At 46.1% G+C, this 20,198-nt stretch overlaps 1 long non-coding RNA gene and 1 pseudogene across 2 annotated transcripts; both read left to right on the top strand.

Moving 5' to 3' along the window:
- Positions 1–949: 949 nt before the first annotated feature.
- Positions 950–3,015, top strand: LOC311428549. The gene is made up of 3 exons (XR_014687764.1): positions 950–1,290; positions 2,115–2,193; positions 2,385–3,015. It is a non-coding gene; the product is annotated as an uncharacterized lncRNA (long non-coding RNA).
- A 7,851-nt stretch (positions 3,016–10,866) lies between these two features.
- On the top strand, positions 10,867–11,974 carry LOC311428548 (E3 ubiquitin-protein ligase RNF114-like; annotated as a pseudogene). The gene is made up of 2 exons: positions 10,867–11,496; positions 11,711–11,974. The product of its transcript is annotated as an E3 ubiquitin-protein ligase RNF114-like (transcript).
- Positions 11,975–20,198: the final 8,224 nt, after the last annotated feature.

Raw genomic sequence — 20,198 nt, 5'->3', positions numbered from 1 at the left:
TTCTCTTTGTATACCATGGAGCACTGGCTTGTAAACATGGTGAAATTTCCCATCCTTGATGGGTCTAATACAACAAGTCTTTCCTCCCTTCTCTCCCCTGTCCTCTTTCTTAATGTAGGCAGTTGAGAAAAACACAGGTAAGTGGCTGTAAGTCCCCGGGATACCTATTTACGCTGGTTACTGAAGAGGATGGCACTTGGTCACTCCATGGCTTTCATTTGGCCCCAAAGCCTTCTGTAGTCATCTGAATTCACTCCTCAGTGACTTTTCTGTGAAGAGAGGTAGGTGCAAACAGGAGATTTTATGAATTCCTTGGGGAGGGAGCAGTGTGAATTGCAGCTTCGTAGGCACAAAGCAAACTGTTCTAATTGTGCAAAGTAAATTGATACTTGGTAAGTTCAAACTTAGTTTTATAGTTGGCAACCACAAAAGTAAACCTTAGCTGTGATCCTACCAGCACAGTGGTGTAGCTCTTCCCTTCCCCTTGTCCTCTTGGCTCTTTTAATGAGAGTGCAAGCAACAAACCTGTGCCAAAGGGTGCTGTATAGTAAACAATGGGCAGGCTTTTTTCTAAAAAGCACGAGTTTGAGTTATGTGGTGTTTGGGTGTTTCTCTTGAAACGATTCTTACCTCCTTGAGCTGTTAGATCATAATGCAGGAAATGAAAGTGCTGCATGCATAAACAGAGTAATCAAACATACACCTCTTAGGAAGAGGCTTGCAATGTAATAGTGTTTGTTTTGAGCACTGTTAGATACAGTTTGACATGAATGGAGTGAAAACACCTTAGAGAAAGGTGTTGATTGTTCTCACTTTTCCAAGACAGAAATAACTGGAGTAGATTTCCCTCCTGCATGGAACAAAAGTTGCACCTTTTTTTTTTGTCTGGCTAGCTTTCAGTCTCTTTAAGAATTTCTCTACAGGTCACAGTTTTAAGTAGACAGTTTAAACGTGCAGAGCGATAAGTAAGTGGAATGCAGTGGTTGTGACAACAACTTCTGATCTGAAATGTAAAGAAAAATCAATCCACTTCAGGGTGCCTTTTTTGTTTGTCTGTTTCCATTTTACAAGAGCAACGGTGAAATAAGGAGAATCCCATCTTCACTGTTTCAAAATACTTTGTTTCTGCGTTTCAGTCACCAGAACATTGAGGAGTAGAGCTGGTGCAAAAACTGTGAGACGAGTCCACGGAGAAAACAGGGACTTGGAGCTGCGCCGCAGCTGTAGAGTCGGACGCAGTCGGTACTCTACTACTAACTCGTCCATTCTATTTGACAAACTTATAACAAAGTAAGTCATCTTTTCTTGCAGACCTCTTAAAATGATCTTTCTTAGCAAGCCTTTGCACTATGGCATGATGTTGGCCTCGACTTGCTCTGTATTTTGACAGCAAAGAGGTATGGCTGCTCCTGGCATTGAGAGTTCAATTTGTTGAGTTTTCCGCATTTGGCAGTTTTCTTAGCATCAGAAGTGCCTTCATTTTTAATGAACTTTTTGTTCCATACTCACAAAAGTGAATGTAATGCTTGATTAAGAAACTGAGGATGGTTTGATACAGTCAAAGCAAAGTAGTCCTAGCGATTCTGCATTTCTGTCCATGGTTTATTTCTGTTTCTGAAGCCAAAATTGTTTTCTGCTTCAGAATTTGCTTTCCTTGCATTTCATCATTTTCTACAACACGAAACTTAGATTCCCATGTAGAGAAGAACAAACAGCCTTTCCTCGGTTAACAAAAAATGACTTAATGCTACTGTGCAGAGCAACTTAAGAAGGATTAAAAGTTGACATAATTTTTTTATAACATCTTAGTAGGATGTCAGAATTCTTATTTTCCTCCTGCATTTAAATATATATATATTTTAAATGTGCTCAGTAAGAGGGGAAAATAAACCTGAAAACAGCGTATGTTTGCAAATCCTCAAAAGCTTGTTCTTAAATCTCTATCAAAAATAAAGATTTGACCTAATTTTTTGGTAATGTCTAAAATCTTGGCTAAGTGTCAATGACTTTTGCTTTGTGCGTACTACATTAAAATCTCTTACTGATTATGCGTGCTGTTTTATTTTGTTCATACATGCCTAACTTTGCTCTTACATGTCAACTTTGTATCTTAGTACTGCGGAAGTTGTGCTACAAAAAATGGATGAAATGGAGCAGATGCGTAGATGCCAAAGATGTTGGGAAGATGTTGAGGTACAAATGACAGAGCAAATACTCCGTCAGTTTGCCATTTTTGTAGAGTATTTCACGTAGGGAAGTAACTTAGTTGTAATTTTTATTTGAACTGAAATAACTTCCTTCCAAAGAATAGTGTGGTCTAAACTACCATTTGGTCTTGCTCTCTGGTTATATCTTCATGTCTTACTGATACGGTTGTGCTCCAGATATCTTTTAAGAGTGGAGGAAGCATCTTCTGCAGAAGATGTGGGATAACGGGGAGATGCTGAAATGCATGTCTTCCACTCCAGTTTCTGAATTGCCTTCTGCATTTTGAATAGACGCTGTTTACAAACAGCTGTTTCGGACTTGGGTTTTTACTCCAAATGTTACTAAAAGCTCTGCCTGGGGGACTGAATATGCAAAAAGACTGGTGCTTTCCATCAGCTTGGCAGTTTAAGCTGTTTAGCTTTTTATCCGTAACTCCTAGATCATATTTCTCGTCATGCTCAGGAACGCACTTACTTGGAAAGCTTAACAAAAGGCAGTGCATGGCTTCCTGTGTTGGTCACTCGCTCGAATTTTGATTCCTGTTAATGTCTTTTTTCCCGAGAGCTCACAAAGAATCTCCAGTATCATGTAGCTTTAATCATCTGTTACAGGCAAATGGAGCTGTTTTCTTTAATTGACCTAACTTGCATTTTAGAATTCTTCCTTGGTTGCAAACTGCTCCCAGAGTTTTCAGGAACTTGAAGCCTTTCAAATTTCCAGCTGAATGAACTGATGGCTACTTTATGTATATTTGTTCGTGTGCTGGCCTTGCCTGAGAGCTTAAATAAACCCCTGTCTCTAGAGGAACCCCTGTTAAAGCTGTATGCAGCAATCATACTCCTCTGTCTTAGTTTTGCTCTATTAAATTAAACTATTTTATTAAATTACTGTTTCTTATGAATGATAGGCACATCGTTTTAAAACTTCCCGATAACCTACTTTCATAGCTTTTTGTTTAGCTCTGAATTGCCTTCTTTTTCTCTCAAATCACAGAATGGTTGAGGTTAGAAGGGGCCTCTGGAGGTCACCTGGTCCAACCCTCCCCTGCTCAAGCAGGGACACCTAGAGCTGGTTGCCCAGGGCTGTGAAATGAATCCAGAATTGTCCACAGTACTTTTTATTAGCATCTCTCACACGCCTGTATGATTTCTTTTGGTATGTCTGCTAGAAAGGTAGTTCTTTTTCCTTGGTTCTGTCACACTGTAGGTTATTAACCTATGATTAACTAATGCACTCAGTTTTGTATCTGGGCAAGTATTTAACCACTGCATGTACTGAGCGCTGGTTTAGAGCAGAAATTCTTGTTACTGATTGTGGGTGCACGCAATCATATTCCCATTCTCTCCTCTTGTGCAATAATTTATTTTTTGTGTGTATACGGGGTGCCTCGATAATGTTACTGTGTAAGCATCAACAGACAGACGTGTCTGTCAGTGGATGTACATGTATGCACGTCTGTTTTTCTGCACGTTTGTGACCGATCTTTCTTGCTGCTTGGAATTAGGAGAACCTTGATATCTTGACCTGTGTGAAGTCGGACTTTGAAAGAACTGGACCTGGCAGTCCAGATGAGATTGGTGAGTTCTGGTTTTAAGTTTTCTTTACTCTGTTCTAACCAAAAGCCTTGTCTTAAACAATTGAAACAAGCTAATCTACTGGGTATTTGTCTTCTGTAACAATTCTGTGTTGCTATTGACTTCACAAGCCTTAGTATGAGCTCTAGGGCTGTACTGTAGTGAGCTCAGAACAGGTGAAAAAAAAAATACAGCGCTTTTCCAAACTGCTTACAAGATAAAAGGCAACAGATGGTTGTAGACAGGTGGGAATGGAAAGAAATGGACAGCATTACTCAGCATGCGAAACGGCGATACCGCTACAGCAGAAGCGTGACAGTTTTCATGGTTTTGAGCAGCACAGCAAGAATTTTCAGGAAGCAAGATAGATAGGCTGCCAGATGTGTATGAAAAGCTCCTCCCAAGCGTGAAGCTCAGCAGGAGGGAAGATAGCGTTGTGCATTTCTGTGTTTAGGAGGCAGTCACCGTAAGCTGCTGTCAGGGCCTGTAATTAGGAGCTGTCATCTGGGTACTCAGTGACTTGTGGAATGAGGTTAAGCCACGAAAGCCCATATTAACTTGGAAGTGATGGGAAAACTTACAGTTTTTGAGAAGAACGTTAGTTGTGATTAAGGCAGTAAATTAGATCATCCTTGTAGGAGCTTTCTAAACAGATCAGAACAGGGCAAGACTGTACTTAAGGACCGAAAAGGGTGTTGCAGTAGACGAGCTGACGAGTTAGATTATGTGATAGAGCTCAGCTGCACACCTGCAAAGGAGCTCAGAGAGACAGTGACAGGAGGCTGAGCCCCAGAAAATACTTTGCTCCTCCCTTCAGAGGCCCAGAGGAGCAGAGAGATGCACAGTGGCAGGTGGGAACCCGAGGGAAGTTCTTCAGAGGAAGAATGGCTGGGCCATGGACTAGTAAGGGAGAAGCAGAGTTGACTCCTTTGGAGGTTTAGTTAGGAAAATATTAGCTCAAAGTCTTAATAAGAGTAGCTTGAATACAAGGAGGGGGCCAGTCTAGAGGGAGAAGCTTGGTTAAAGTGTGTGGGTTTCAGGGAGCTGTGCAGTAGAGACTTGCAGAGAGGAATTTTAAATAGCATGTTGAATGGGAAATTAATTGATGATCAAAATGCAAACTACAATTTTAAATCAGGAAAGAGCTAGAATATACTTTTATAATGAAAAATACGCCAGAAAAGAGTGAGGAAAGTGTCAGTGTTGTTATAAAGGAAGTTATTGGAAAAAGGAAAGGGTTAGAGGAGCACTAAAGCAGAGAAATTCATGCTTTTGTGATAGAAGTGTTGGAACACCAAGGACTGGAGATGGTAGTGATCACAAACTCATTTACTGATCGCTCAGTTTTCTGTGTGCTGTCTGTATACCCCACGGCACCTACCTTGCATTCAGAAAGCAATGCAACCTTTGGGGTTAAAAAATAAAAACCAAAGAGGGCAGTGCTTTCCAAGAAAAAAAGATAAGTCCTTTTGGCAAACAGGTAGGTGAACGGAATATGTATGTTCCTTCCTCGGTGTCCTGCTGTTAACGTGAGAGGATATTCTCCAGAACCCAGTAGATAATTGCACTCTGGTTCTTGTGTTTTTTACCATCCTTCATGAAACAACTTCAGGTTACTTGACAGAAGCTAATGGCCTAAGCTTATGTGCATTTGGCATTGTTTTCTCATTGGTGAGCTTCAAGCCTGTGTCTGGCCCATTATTGCTCCCAGAATTTGTGGCAGAGCTAGACTTGGACTTAGATTACTACGCTTAGTCTTAGCACTACAGATTATTAAAACCCTTTCCATTAAATACTTTCTCAAACTAAGAAGTGACTTTCTGAAATAGCTGTTTTCAGAAGATCTGCATCTTAGCTAAGCAATATGACAGAATTTTGCCTGTTGTTAAACACTGAGGCTGACGACAAGTCCATCAGCAGTTTCAGAGAGGACAGAACAATGTCTAGATGCATGCTCATCTGCTAGGATTTGTGATTTCTGAAACGTGACTTGCATAAATTCATCTTAAGGTTTTGCAGGATCCACCGTGTCATTAAAATAACGATAGTAATAAAACTTACAGGCATCTGTGTAATGCATTTTGGATTTCATATAATTTGCAAAAGTACTTAACGATTCGGTGTCATTTTGTGGTACACTACAAACATCAAAAGGAAGTGAGAACAAAGAAAATGATGGTGAAGATGTTCCAAGGCGTTACAACCTTCGACAGAGTAAACCTGTTGACTGCTACCAAGCTCCTATGGAAAGTAGGTTGAACGCACAGTTTCTCTTAAAACCTTATTTCTTGCACATAAGTGAGATAAAATTTTTGAATGTAAATACATGTGTTTGCACACACAGTTCTGTTTCAGTTCTGTACCTTCATTCTGCACATGAACTTCACTGTTTTTATCAGACACGTGTGTCCTGTGCACATTGTATTTCTTTGCTGTTTGGCATGCTTAGTGCTATGTATCCTTGATATAACAGTAATTAATCACACTTAACAGTCTTGCTCTTGTGATTTTCAGTTCACCTTTAAACAGGGTGTAGTTTTCCACTTGTGCCATGCACTGATGAAAAGCAAAAACAGTTAAAAATTCTTCTGGAATTAGGGATGAGTGAAACACGTGGCATTTTCTTTATCTTTTGATATCCTCCTCTCTTAAATGTATCTGTATCATTATTCTAAATTCTTTCCTTTCAGTAAGACAAAGAGATCGAGAGAGGACTAACTCGGGCCAGCCCCATTCTGTCAGACAGAAAGAGTCACTTGAAAATGCTGGGTCACAAAAATATAGAAGACGTGCCAGGTTGGTGTATGGCTAGTGATAGCTCTTACTTATCCGTAGAGCTGTCAGTCTCCTTACTGCATAATGCTTCAAAGGGTTTTCAGTTTAGTGGTAATTACAGAGTAAGTTTATGATCGGTACTTTGGTAGTCTTAAGGTAGAGAGGAAAGAAATATTTGGAGGGGAGGAGGTGGATACTTTTAAGTTGGTTTCTTTTTTAAATCCAATATTTGTGGGTCACTGATAAGATGATTATGGAGGTAGTGTCTGAGTTTCTGTAACTGAAATTCTTTGGTTCTGGAACTGAAGCCAGAATCCCCCCTTAAAAATCTTAGTCAGACTATTTAATCTTGAAGGATACAAATGATTTTCTTAAAACCGAAAATAATTTTATTCAATTTAGAGGGAGAGGCTTTATGGAAGTTTTGTTAGATTTAAAAAAAAAAAAAAAAGAAAAAGTTATCACTCAAATACTGACTCTAGTTTCTGTTTGGAATCAACTAATGTTTCTATATGAAGTTAACCTTAAACAATAAAAGATCTAAATGAAATGATAAATTGCCTTAGTAATGATAAAGGCTTTTTGGATTCTGTAAGCAGTTAGTGCGTAGAGAATGCTGTTGATTGCCAGATATTTTGTTGAGCATTCTTGAAAGCAGACAGTTGTCACGAGGAAAATCATGTCATGGCCTTTGAAATCAGATTCCTAAGGAGTACAATGGACTGGAAAATAGATCTCAGAGTAAATTTTGAGATAGAATTCCCTTAATTTTTGGTGTTACTTAGTATCTGCTCTATTTTCTTTTTAACTTTCTGGTCTATATGCTTGCTTGCAGACAGAGACGTGCAGATGACATCAGTGATTCTACACCCTCTTGCTCATCTCCCTTGCTTAGCACGTGTGATACGGAGGATGGTGGTGAGAGCAGTGAGGATGGCGAGAGCAACCAAGAAGGTTGCTGTCGTTAGAGAATAGGGGAGGGATGAACCTCCTTCCAATGAATATTTAGCCATGTTTAAGTTTATCTGAATGTAACTGTGTAAGTTTATGTCAATTAATTAGGTCTTCTATATATTAATTAATGTCTTCTACATTTGCTTGGCATTATTACGAAAAACAAATCTTCGAGCTGCATCTTAAAGAAAAAGAAGCCCTATAACTTCTCCTTAATTCAAATCAGGACTTTTCGAGTGAAACGTCAGAAACGGGACCTAAAGAGAGTTCAGAGGGATCAAAAGAAAGTTGGAAGAAGTCAGGGAGATGCAATGCAAATAGTGTGGTAAGTCGTAAACTAATCATCATGTCAGCGAGTGTTTCCAGTGATTATGAAAGATCTCAGTGTGCCATCTACAACTACCTTTGTTGATGGTTTTCTCTAAAGCAACTTCAAAAATTGCCCAGAATGTTTCCATTGTGCTGAGATAATTTCTGATGAAACCTTGATCTAGATTGCTGCTTTCTTTAACATACAAACTCTGTTGTGTTGAATTTCTCTTTAGATTGGATTTGAGAACGTGGGTGGTCTTTCCGAACACATCGCAGCTTTGAAAGAGATGGTGATTTTTCCCTTCCTGTATCCAGAAGTTTTTCAGCGGTTCAATATTCAGCCCCCAAGGTAACTCATTACAGTGATAAATCTTAAGTCAGCTGTTTTCAGGAGAAAGTTCAATTAAGGTATCAATATGCTTCCATGCTTCAACATTTTTGGCAGCGGTGAACATTTGTTTTAGTAGTAGCAAAAAGTGGTTTCTTAAAAACGGATAGAATCAAGAATATTTGTAGGTTAAAAATATAAGCAATGTCTTAAAATTTTAAGTTTTACCATCTGGTGTTTTTAAAAAGTTGGGTTAGTTGGGTTGGAGTGGTTTTGTTCTCAGTTTTATGTACAAGTCAGCTTGATTAGTTTGTAAGCAAGAAGGGATTATCTAGTGGAAGCCAATTGTAATATGTTGCCTGGAAGCCCAGTTGTTTTTCCTGCCTACTTTTGCTTTCTTTTTTTTTTTTTTTTCCTCTGAGTGCTAAGGCATCGCTTTTCCTTCCGGCTTTAGGCTTCCTCACTTGCCATCAGCAATAGATGGTCTGAGAGACCAAACCCAGTAACTTAATGCTTTTGAAAGGAGCATTAAATGCTTTACTAACAGATTCTGGATATTGTGAAAGCAAGAATATGCAGTTTATTGCTGCAGAATGAACTGGTGATTCACCATTCAGCCCATTCTCAGATTCTGTGCTGAAGTTTGCCCGTTTGGCTCCGGTTTGCTGTAATCACCCTGTTTGTCAGCAGTTTTGGAAGTGTCCTTCTGGGACAGTATGCTCTCTTTTGAAGGTTTTATACGTTTGAGTTACCCCCTTATTCATTTCTTTGGGTGAAAAAAATGAATTTTCTTGTGAAACGTTGTAAAAACGCAGAACTTCTATCTGTTCTGCCTCTACCCACACTTCAGCTATTACTGCTGTCTTGTATATGACGTGTTTTGGTTAGAAAAGATGAGTTTGTTCTAGAGACGATGGTTGTAGGAGGTACTCATCATGATGTTTTTTTTCCTATCTGGATCTTTTTTATTGCAGAGGCTGTCTATTTTATGGCCCCCCAGGAACAGGGAAAACACTAGTTGCTCGTGCACTTGCCAGTGAATATAGTCAAAGTGACAGGAAAATATCATTTTTTATGAGAAATGCTTGGGACTGCATGAGAAAATACATGGGGGAATCAGAATGCCAACTTCGTGTGTTATTTGAACAGGTAAGGTTGAAATGCACAGTGTATTCTGTCAGAGTTGAAACCATTATTTTTTGTGGTCAACGTTTTTAAGTAGAACTTGCTCTTTTTTTTGTATTTTGTTAGTTTTTTTTTTCCCACTGAAATGGAAATGCCAGTGTTTCTGCTGTGAATGTCAGCTGTAAGAACTACTGGAACGATTTGCTTCCTGTCAGCCGGATACAGTGGGTTGACACAGACTGTCTTCTGTTAGTCATGCCAGATACTCCAGTAGCTCTATCAGTAGAGGTCCCAGAGGCTAAAATGAAAGATCTAGTTTAGATGACATTCCAACCATGATGTTTTTGTGCATTTTTCCTTTAAATAATGCTGTTTTACTCTGTGTTTTTGTGCTAGGCCTATCAGATGCGACCTTCAACTATTTTCTTTGACGAGATAGATGGTCTCTCTCCTGTGCACTCCAGTAAACAAGACCACATTCACAGAATCACAGAATCACAGAATTTCTAGGTTGGAAGAGACCTCAAGATCATCGAGTCCAACCTCTGACCTAACGCTAACAGTCCCCACTAAACCATATCCCTAAGCTCTACATCTAAACGTCTTTTAAAGACTTCCAGGGATGGTGACTCCACCACCTCCCTGGGCAGCCTGTTCCAGTGTCTAACAACCCTTTCAGTAAAGAAGCTCTTCCTAACATCTAACCTAAAACTCCCCTGGCGCAACTTAAGCCCATTCCCCCTCGTCCTGTCACCAGTCACGTGGGAGAACAGGCCAACCCCCACCTCGCTACAGCCTCCTTTAAGGTATCTGTAGAGAGCAATAAGGTCGCCCCTGAGCCTCCTCTTCTCCAGGCTGAACAAGCCCAGCTCCTTCAGCCACTCCTCGTAGGACTTGTTCTCCAGGCCCTTCACCAGCTTCGTCGCCCTTCTCTGGACCCGCTCAAGTCCCTCGATGTCCTTCTTGTAGCGAGGAGCCCAAAACTGAACACAGTACTCGAGGTGCGGTGTCACCAGAGCCGAGTCCAGGGGGACGATCACCTCCCTAGCCCTGCTGGTCACACTGTTTCTGATACAAGCCAGGATGCTGTTGGCCTTCTTGGCCACCTGAGCACACCGCTGGCTCATATTCAGCCGACTATCCACCATCACTCCCAGGTCCTTCTCTGCCAGGCAGCTCTCCAACCACTCATCTCCCAGCCTGTAGCTCTGCTTGGGGTTATTGCGCCCCAGGTGCAGGACCCGGCACTTGGCCTTGTTGAACTTCATGCAGTTGGCCTCAGCCCATCGGTGCAGCCTATCCAGATCCTCCTGCAGAGCTTTCCTACCCTCGAGCAGATCGACACACGCACCTAACTTGGTGTCATCTGCAAACTTACTGAGGGTGCACTCAATGCCCTCATCCAGATCATCGATGAAGATATTAAAGAGGACCGGCCCCAGCACTGAGCCCTGGGGGACGCCACTAGTGACTGGCCTCCAACTGGACTTGACTCCATTTACCACGACTCTTTGGGCCCGGCTATCCAGCCAGTTTCTAACCCAACGAAGCGTGCGCCAGGGGCGTGGCTGTGCGGCGGCCGCCGGCGAGATGGCGGTGGCAGGGGGCGGTGGCGGATCCTCGGCATCCTGCGCACCCTCCACCCGCGGCCTCGAGCGGCCCGACCCGCTGGCGCGCTTCACCTGCCCCGTGTGCCTCGAGGTGTTCGACAGCCCCATGTGCGTCCCCTGCGGACACGTGTTTTGCACACCATGCCTGCAGGAGTGCCTCAAGCTCAAAAAGCCAGTCTGTGGTGTCTGCCGCAGCACCCTGGCGCCTGGCAGCAGGGCTCTGGACTTGGAAAAGCAGTTCGAAGCGACAGAAACCACTTGTAACAGCTGCAACAAAAAGATGTTTCTCTCAAAGATGCGCAGCCACGCAGCTTCTTGTTCAAAGTACCAGAACTATATCATGGAAGGTGTGAAAGCTGTGACTAAAGAACCACTCCACAACACCAGGAACTTCCCCAATCGCTTCACCTTTCCTTGTCCATATTGCAGCAAGAAAAGCTTTGATCAAGAAGGACTAGTTGAGCACTGAAAAACATTGCACAGCATGGATGCAAAACAAGTGGTTTGCCCAATTTGTGCCTCGATGCCGTGGGGAGATCCAAATTACAGGAGTGCTAACTTCATGGAACACCTTCAGAGACGACACCGGTTTTCATACGATACTTTTGTGGTACGTGTTTCTTCATCCTTGGAATACGTGAGCCTGATGACTCTTAAAACCCAGCTTTTTTTATGTAGCCACTACTGTAAAATGTAGTCCTTGCAGATGGTATAATGCGAGAAGTTGAATTACTGTTAAGTCAGAGGAGGAGACAGCTGGTTTTGTGTTGTGTTAACCAATATGGCCCTGGCAGTAAAAGAATTTCTGTACCCTTCGTTCATAGGATTATGATGCTGATGAAGATGATATGATGGCACAGGTTTTGATGCGTTCTTTGCGGGATAAATAAAATAAAAAAGAAGACTAATTGTCAAACCAAGCTTCCATGAGAGGGAAATGGCCAGCATTCTTGCACTTCTCCCTGTCCATGCCAAGATGAACTCAGGCATTCAGAAATATGGAAGACTTTAATCTTAGTTTTGAATCCCCATTTGATCTTTTGGTATCATTCTTGTTTTTTATTAATATGACTATGTTGTTCAACCACGTAAGGCTAATTTTCTTTTTTGTTTCACACAAAGCTTATTTATAGGTCAGTGTGGAGGAGACAGTTCTGTTTTCCTTCACATCTGCCTGTTTTCTGATTGCTTTCTGCCAGTTGTGCTAGTTTGACTAAAGCCAGAAATACTCCAAATTGACTGGCATGAACTAGCTGGTAAACCTCTTCTTCCCCTGATCTTGTTTACATTTCGTAAATGATAGTATGAGAGGTGTCTTTGTGGCTCTTTTCCTTTAGTGAGACCCCTAGGTGCTAACTCACCAGATTAGTTCCTGTTTCAGCTGGCCTATGATGCCTGTGATTTCATGATGTTTACCAGTGTGTGAATTCTCACAGGCAGCCTCTCAATTATATGGAAAACATGTCTCCAGTATGTCTTCAAACTGCAACATTCCTTAGCAAAAATGTTTGAAGCTGAGTAAGAAACTAGTTCAAAACACTTTAGTTCTATACCTGATTACGATTTTGTTCCATACTTTGACCATAATTTCTAGCCTGCCTGGAAAACAGAACTTTGGTGTTAGCTAAAATGCATAACTTTCAACTGTTATAGCAAATATTAATCATTTGTTGGCCTTATTAAATTGGTGTTTAAAAAATCGGTTTTCTAGGAATCTTAAGCCTTATGCTTGTAGGGGAATTCAGAAGCTTTTTCAATATCCGTATCTTATGTCAACTAAAAATTTCATATATATATTCCTAGTTGTTCCATCCCTCGAGGCAAGCTGGTAGCAAAACTTATAACCCGTAGCACTTGCACAGCACTGCCTTCTGCATTGCAGATTCTAACAAGTATTTTGAATTCCTGTTTTTACTTAAACGTCGCTAAGGTAGCTGAAGCTGTACTTAGATTGTTTTCCATATACATACAGGATGGAGGTTTAGCTTTCAAAGAAAATGTAAAATATAAACAAGTTTGAATTCATAGACAATGGATACTTGATACTCAGTTATACACTTTCATTGTAGAGTTTCATTTTTAGTTTAACACTAATTGCACGGTCAATATGCTGAGATCAAGCAGTCTCAGAGACCCGAACAGAGCTTGGAAATTGGAGTAGTAGTGCTGAGATGTCTGGTCTCATTGAACTTGGCATGCCTGATTGGAGCAGTGGACCTGCATCACCACAGAACTGAGTACTAATCAATTTATTTGACCAATAAACTTCACACTCTGCAGACTGCAGCATAACCTTACCCCTAAGAAATGAAACGCACCCCAGCTAAAACATCTTGATTAAACTTTGTGTCCAGCAAGTTTGTGGCTTCTAATATATTTAACTTGGTTTTGGTGTGCTTTCCCTAATGTGGTAAGGCTGGTATAGATTCTCACTGAGGTATCTGCTTGGTGACTGCAATCTTAGTCTTAGGGAAAAAATACATCAGTGTGGGAAAAGTACTGTGTTATGGGGTTGGTGATTCCTAATGCTTGGTCTGTGAAGAGATTACAATGTGCTAGTGGTTGGGTAGGGATTTCTAGGTTCTGGCTATGACAAAGTTTTGTGATAAAGATTGGCCTGAGTCTAGATTTCTGCAACTGTTCTAAGTGCACTTCCATGCAATTCTGACATTCATAGGTATTACAGTTTTGCACCTACATAAAATCTGCTTGATCTTTGGGGAATGAAAAAAAAAAAAAAAGGATGATGACCTGTTTAATTTACTGTGAACACGTTAATTTATCCTGAAAACTAGTAACTCAATGCCAAAACAGGTGATTCTAAACGATAGTTGAAACCAATTTACTAAGCCTGATATCAGCAAGTGGTCTGTGTTAACTTACCTATTTTTTATGTCTTAAAATGAGTCTTGTCCTTAAAAAGCTTGTCCATTATGACTACTCATGGAAGAAAGTCATGTGGAATGGAACAAAATTTACTGAACCGGTAAGTAAAACCTATATTTTTCTATTAGTTCCATTGTTTCAACTCTTCTGACGCTTATGGACAGCATAGATAACAGAGGGGAGATTGTGGTAATCGGAGCTACCAACAGACTGGATTCTATAGATCCTGCTTTACGAAGACCAGGACGCTTTGACAGAGAGTTTCTCTTCAAATTGCTAAATACAGAGGTGAGAACTTAAATTCAACATTAGTGCTACCATGGCAAAGTCCAACTTTATAGGGAAAAAAAAAATGACAACTTGAACAAAAGAGTGATATGTGGAGACACTGCCTTGTTCCATGGAGGGCAAATCTGGTACTGGATATATATGGTCAGGATGATACCACCAAGTAGTTAGTTCTATAACCAAACCTTTCATTCCCAAAGTTGTACCTGTTTACTTAATTCTCTACCCTCAGCCCGCAGGATGGGGGAGAGACGACCACCCAGTAGCCCCATGCTGGCCTGGGTGGAGCCCGAGGCTCGTCAGGAGAACACAGCTCCCACTGAACACCATGGGCCGCTGTTGAATGGTGAGCGAGGGCCCCCGTCAGGGGGAGCAGGGCTGGGGCTAGGGAGCGGGGGGGCCAGCAAGAGCACCCTGCTCAGCGTCAGGACCAGCATGGCAGCCCAGCCCCCAGACACCCCCAGGGAGGTTGTGCCAAGGGAGCAAGCACGGGGCTGGAGGGAGGCCAGAGCTCCTTCCTCTCCTCCCTCCTGCCTTTGGCCACCCTCTACAACCCTCCTTCTTCTCCTGCCTTCTTAGAAGCTGACAGCTTATGTAATACACAATAAATGTTTGTTCATTGTCTTTTGTATTACAAAAACAAGGAGTTCCGTTTGAGGAGCGGGAGTTGCGAAAGCTCCCTGCTGAAGTAAGGAGCTGTATAATACTTGGCTAGACACTATGAAAATTCTTTTGCTTAATGTAACAAAAAAGAGAAGGCCCCTCCCCTTCTCTCCTTCTGCATCTCAGCTGCCTCTTTTGTTCAAAGACACTGTTGCAAAGCTCATGTAACCACCTCCTGATAAGTTGCTAAACTAGTGTATCAACATCCTGCCTTCCTGTCTCACGCTGGCCCAACATGACCAAAAAAAAACAAAAAACAAGTTGAACCACAACGCCGAGGAAGACTATGGCCTTCATCTTCACAACCACCAGAGGGACAGAGACGACCCCCTACCAACAGTGCGCGCAGTCGCAGAATATACCAGATGTGCTGCGTAATCCCGGAATTACCAAAATATAAAAAGGGACCCTGGCGGGGGTGAGGTGCGCGCCGTTGGCAGAGCTGAGACTCCCCGGCCGCCCAGCGCTGTTTTGCTTGCTGTTGCTTACTCAATAAATTCCTTTCTATTATTAATGCAATGCTCTCTGAAAATTAATTAAGGGGGCAACTTCTACAACCCTCCTTCTTCTCCTGCCTTCTTAGAAGCTGACAGCTTAGCTGTCTACAAGAAAGAAGCGGAGAGCTTGCACAGCATTCTGTCCTTCGTCAGCAGCACGCAACAGGTAGGTGTGGCCTTGCCATGGTGGCTGTGCCTGTGTCTCCTGCGGGTCGCGCAGCTCTGCTGCCAGGATGCTGGCGGGCTGCTGGCGAGGCAGAGCTGCCGCCCTCCAGGAGCCCCGCACAGCCCTGAGCCCCTTGAGGCTTTGGTCCTGCTGCCGGCCATGGGTCTCCCCTCTCACACTCCCCGTTGGTCTCTCTGCCACCCGGCTGCCAGGATAAAGACCTGAAGATGAAGTTCCTAAGGAGCATCATCAGCGTCTGCAGAACTGCCAGAAACTGTGGCCTGTGGTGCGGCCTCGATGCCTTCTGCAACAAATACCAGCTGATATTTGTTTTTGGTATTTGTGAGCAACTTTGTTTCTCACAGGGGGACTACCCCCGTGCCGCCCAGCGCTGAATAAACACACCTACTTTACAATCTTATGGATTGTGGAGTCCGTTTTCCACAAGCCACCTCTCCTAAGCCATTCCCCACCACACCACCTAAAACCCTTACAGCTGCCTACTATGGTAGAGGCTGGAATGCTCAGCACACCATGCAAAGGATTCCCCGGCCCTGCACGTGTTGTTGGAGTTTTAATGGAATGCAGGCGTTTGAAGGTTTTGTGCCTCTCCCTGGCTTAGGAGAGGCAGCAGCACAGTGCCCGCCGGCACCAGCTCGATGTCAGCTGCTCCCTTGGACGTGTCAGGATGAAGATGGTCTGAGTGGCCAGAGACACAACACTTTCCTCCTCGTCATTCTGCAAGGGCTGGAGGACTGCAATGGAGAGCAACAGAGCAGAAATGAAACCCACCTGTCTGCAGAGACTGCGGGCAGAGCCTGCCACCCCTCCACCCGTCACTTCCCGCAAAGACACAGAGGGACCAAGGGGTTAGAGTCAGAGAATCATTAACTATCCTGTGTTGGAAGGGATCACTGAGCCCAACTCCTGACTGCACACTGGACGGCACAGGACTTAACACCACATATCCAACAGCTTTGTCCAAATGCTTCTTGAACACCCACAAGCTCGGGCACCATGCCTGCTTGCCTGGGGAGCCTGCTTCAGTGCCCAACCACCCTCTCAGGGAGGAACTTTTCCCCAAAATCTGATCTGAACATCCCCTGACCCGGCTTTAAGCCACTCCCTCGCCTCCTATCACCGGTCGCCTGAGAGGAGAGCTCGGTGCCTCCCTGTCTGCTCCCCGTCACAAGGAAGTTGTAGACAGACGTGTTTTGCTGTTAACATACTCCAGAAAAGCCCTTTCTCTTAGCCACCCCGGTACTGGCCAGCTTCAACCCCAGCCGAGCTTTTGGCCATACAAACTTTCTCCCTTCCCTCTGAAAAAGGTGAATGCCCCCTGCCCCATTGGTCGTGGACCCACACCCCGCTGCCTTCACTCACTGCTGCAGATTTCATGGATCTTCCTCTCGCTCTGGTCCTTGCAGTGCTGTGCGGCAAGACCTAGGCACAAAGCTGCTGTCAGAAGCCTGCAAGGCGCCCCCCAGGCCCACTCGCATGGGGACCCAGTCCCGGGGGGGACTCTAGGGACACTGGGGCTGGCAAAGGCTGACAAAAGAGGGACCCTGGGGGCTGTGGCTCACCGATGAATCTGATGGCTGCCTCCCGCAAGGCGACCTGAGTGTGCTGCAGGTACGGCAGGCTCTGCTGCAGGTATTTCTCCACCTTTCTCTTGTCCTGCATGAGCTGGAGAGAGCGCAAGGTTACGGGGCTTGCAGACCCTGCCCAGCTGGACAGACCACTCCCTCCTGCCAACACCCCCCCTTCCCCTCAGGCCATTCCCATCTCCCAGCCACGAGCCCTGTGGGGCTGGGGTTTTGAGGTATGGAGAGAGCTGTTGTCTTTACCAAGCACTCTGCGATCCTCCAGGTCTGCTCTGTCTGCGCCAGGTGCTTGAGTTTTTCCTGCTTCAGGAAGTTTGCAGCGGTGACAAGGGCTTCCAGGGAGGCCTGCAGAGCAGCAGAGGCTGAGATGGCACCAGAGCCCAGGGAAGGGGACCTGGCAGCCCCCACCTCTTGGCAGGGCTGCAGGCCTTTCCCAGCCCACGGTGGGATAATGCAGTGGGGGGTGAGTGTGAACTGCGTTTGGCATAAGGAAGGAGGGGAGCTGTGCCCCCATTCTCCATGACGCAGGCGGCTGCACCCCGAAGGGACACACATGCCAAGTGCCCAATTACCTTCAGCCCTGGCCCCGGACACCCAGGCAACCCCTGTGGTGTCAGTCTGCTAGTCCCTCTAGTCAGGTATGCCATACGCACCTTGGCCACGCTCTGGGTCTGGTCACTCAGGTGAAAAAAGAGTGGGAGCAGGCTCCTCTGCACGACCTTCTTCAGCTGCCTCTTGTGGCGCCACAACGCAGCCTGCATCACTTTGTTGTAGAGGCAGATGGAGAGCTCTTGCAGCTGGCTGCACTCCTGGTAGGAGGAAGAGAGGAAGACTTCAGCAAGAGCTGCTCCCTGCCCGCGGTGAGCAGGGGCGTTAGGGTGGCTGACGTGAACGGAGGTGCTACAGAATCAGAGTGTGCTCAAAGGAGCTGTGGCCAGATCTGTAGCCACAGTGAAAGGACGCAGCCCCACTAGAGGGAACGTAAGAGGCCTCCTTCACGGGGGGCAGCTGTCATGAGAGTGCCCATTTGTGGGCTCAGGTCCCGCAGCAGCCTTACATCGTTAAACAGTGGCAGGATGTCCCCAGCCACTTGCAGAGCGATGGAGCTGGCCTGCTTCCTCTTCACGTGGTCCATCACGTTTCCGATGAGAAGCAGGGCCTTCATCTTGGTGTCAGCCCTGGCAACCTGCAGGCCCTGAATGATGCCTGGCAGCAGCACGGGAAGTTTTCTTGCCTGGAGGAAGGACAGAGTTTCCGTTTGGTGAAACGATGAAAGGCCACCCTGGGCAGAAGCCTGTGGTGCCAGAGCACCAGGCTGCCATCTTGCTCGCGCAGAGGCAGCACGACGAAAAGGAGGGCAGCTGAGCAAAGACTCTGTGCCCCCTTTCGGACCCGCCCCAAAAGGTACATGGCATGCATGGAAAGCTCCCCAGAGAGCCGCTGGGCCCCTCCATGGCCAGCTCATTTCTTGGCCATTTCTTCTGCGCCACAGAGCTGCGGGCAGAGCAGAGCTCTCCCAGCTGGCCGGGAGCAGGCCATGATACCTTCAGGACAAAGGCCCACCGGCCTTCACAGTAGTGTGCCCTACTCACCATGACAGGTGTCTCTGACGCTCGGAGGAGAGCGCTGAGCACCAGCGAGTGCGTCACTCGGTTGGGATGCTTCAAGAGCCTCTGGAGATGGTGCAGGGCCCCCGAGTCGTCTTCTCCAACATCTGGGTGGGCCAGCAGCTGAAAGGAACACAGCATTGAGAGACTGTCAGAGGCTGCAGGCAGCTCCCGGCTCTCCCGGCGCCTCAGGCCAGGGGCCCCGGGGCCAGGCAGCCTGTCCTGGGGCAGCTGTGGCTGTGGAGGGCCGCAGGGCCGCTGAGTGCCCTGTGCCTGGCAGCACCCAGCAGCCTTTCTTTGCTTGCTGCTCCCGCACGGACGTCCTGGAGGAGCTGCCAGTTTGGGGGTAGATGGGCAGAGGCACACACACGGCCCTGAAGAGGAGCAAGGCCTCGTCCAGTAACTCACCGCCAAGTGAGGGATGCAGTTGTCCTCTGAGATGAAGCCCGGGAGCCTGCGCAGCTTCTGCTCCTGGAGCACGCTAAGTGTCTCCCTCAGGACATTCTCCATCGTCTGGTGCTGGGAGAACATGGTTTCCCACATGGCCAGGGCAGCGCTGCAAGGACGAAGCACTCAGTCAGCAGGGCACACTCCGCCCCAGCGCCGTGGCCTGCACAGGCCCCGCAGGCCCCAGGCTGTCCTGCAGCCCTGGCCCTGCCGCCCCCCTCCCTTGGGGTGCCCTGGGAGCCTTGTCCAGGCAAGCAGGAGAGGGCAGAGATGACGTTCCCTGTGGTGGCAGGGATCCTGGCTGGCTTGCTCAGCTCTGGCTGCCCTGGCTGTGGCCAAGGAACCACGGCTGGCAAGCATGGCGGCGTGGAGGGCCCTGCTCTGGAAACGCAGCGTGCAGTTTGCTGTGGATGTGTCAGGCGGATGTGTCCTGTCCCCTCCCCTCCCATACAAGAAGCCCTGAAGGTTGGCATGCCTGTCAGATGATGGCGAGATCTGCAGCAGGGTGCTGGCCACCTCCCTTGGCCGCTGGTTGGCCAGCCAGAGGATGAGGATGTCCAGGCTGCGCCGGGCTGATGCCGTGTTGATGCACTCCACGTGTCTGTAGATGCACCTCACGATCTCTGGCACCTGGAGAGGCAAAAGTGGAGTGCAGACGTATTTTCAGCCACTACTCACACAACTGCCCTTCCCATCGCTCTGGGATGGCTTCCAGGGATTGCCTGAGGTGCCTGAGAGGGCTGGACGTGGCAGGGAGGAAGCGGGGCCTGACATGGGCTAACGGGCAGGGCAATCCAACTACAGGCCACTTACGTCGGTCAGCCAGGAGGCAGGGTCTTCGATGGCCATATCCAGAACAATGCCGGCCTCCTGCTTGTCGTATATGTTGGAGTCTCTCAGGGCTTCAATGACCTGGAGGATGACGTCTGTCCTCTGAGACTGCTGGAGGTATTTTCCAAAGTTCTGCAAGGAGGAAGGGACGTAAGACACGTTGCAGCAAGTGCCCTGATGGTGCTGCAGAACTGAGCGGTGAGAGCAGCTCTGGAGACAGATGCCTGGCCGTGCTGGCAGCAGCGCCCACGGGAAAGCAGGAAGCAGGGGCTGCAGTCCCTGCGTGGTGGGGGCTGAGAAGAGCCCTCGGGGTGAGGGACCAG

Source organism: Aythya ferina (genome assembly GCF_964211825.1).
Source record: "Aythya ferina genome assembly, contig: HAP1_SCAFFOLD_92, whole genome shotgun sequence".
NCBI classification, from domain to species: Eukaryota; Metazoa; Chordata; class Aves; order Anseriformes; family Anatidae; genus Aythya; species Aythya ferina.
Note: the sequence above shows the minus strand (reverse complement) of the source record. Positions and strands in the feature narration are given on the sequence as shown.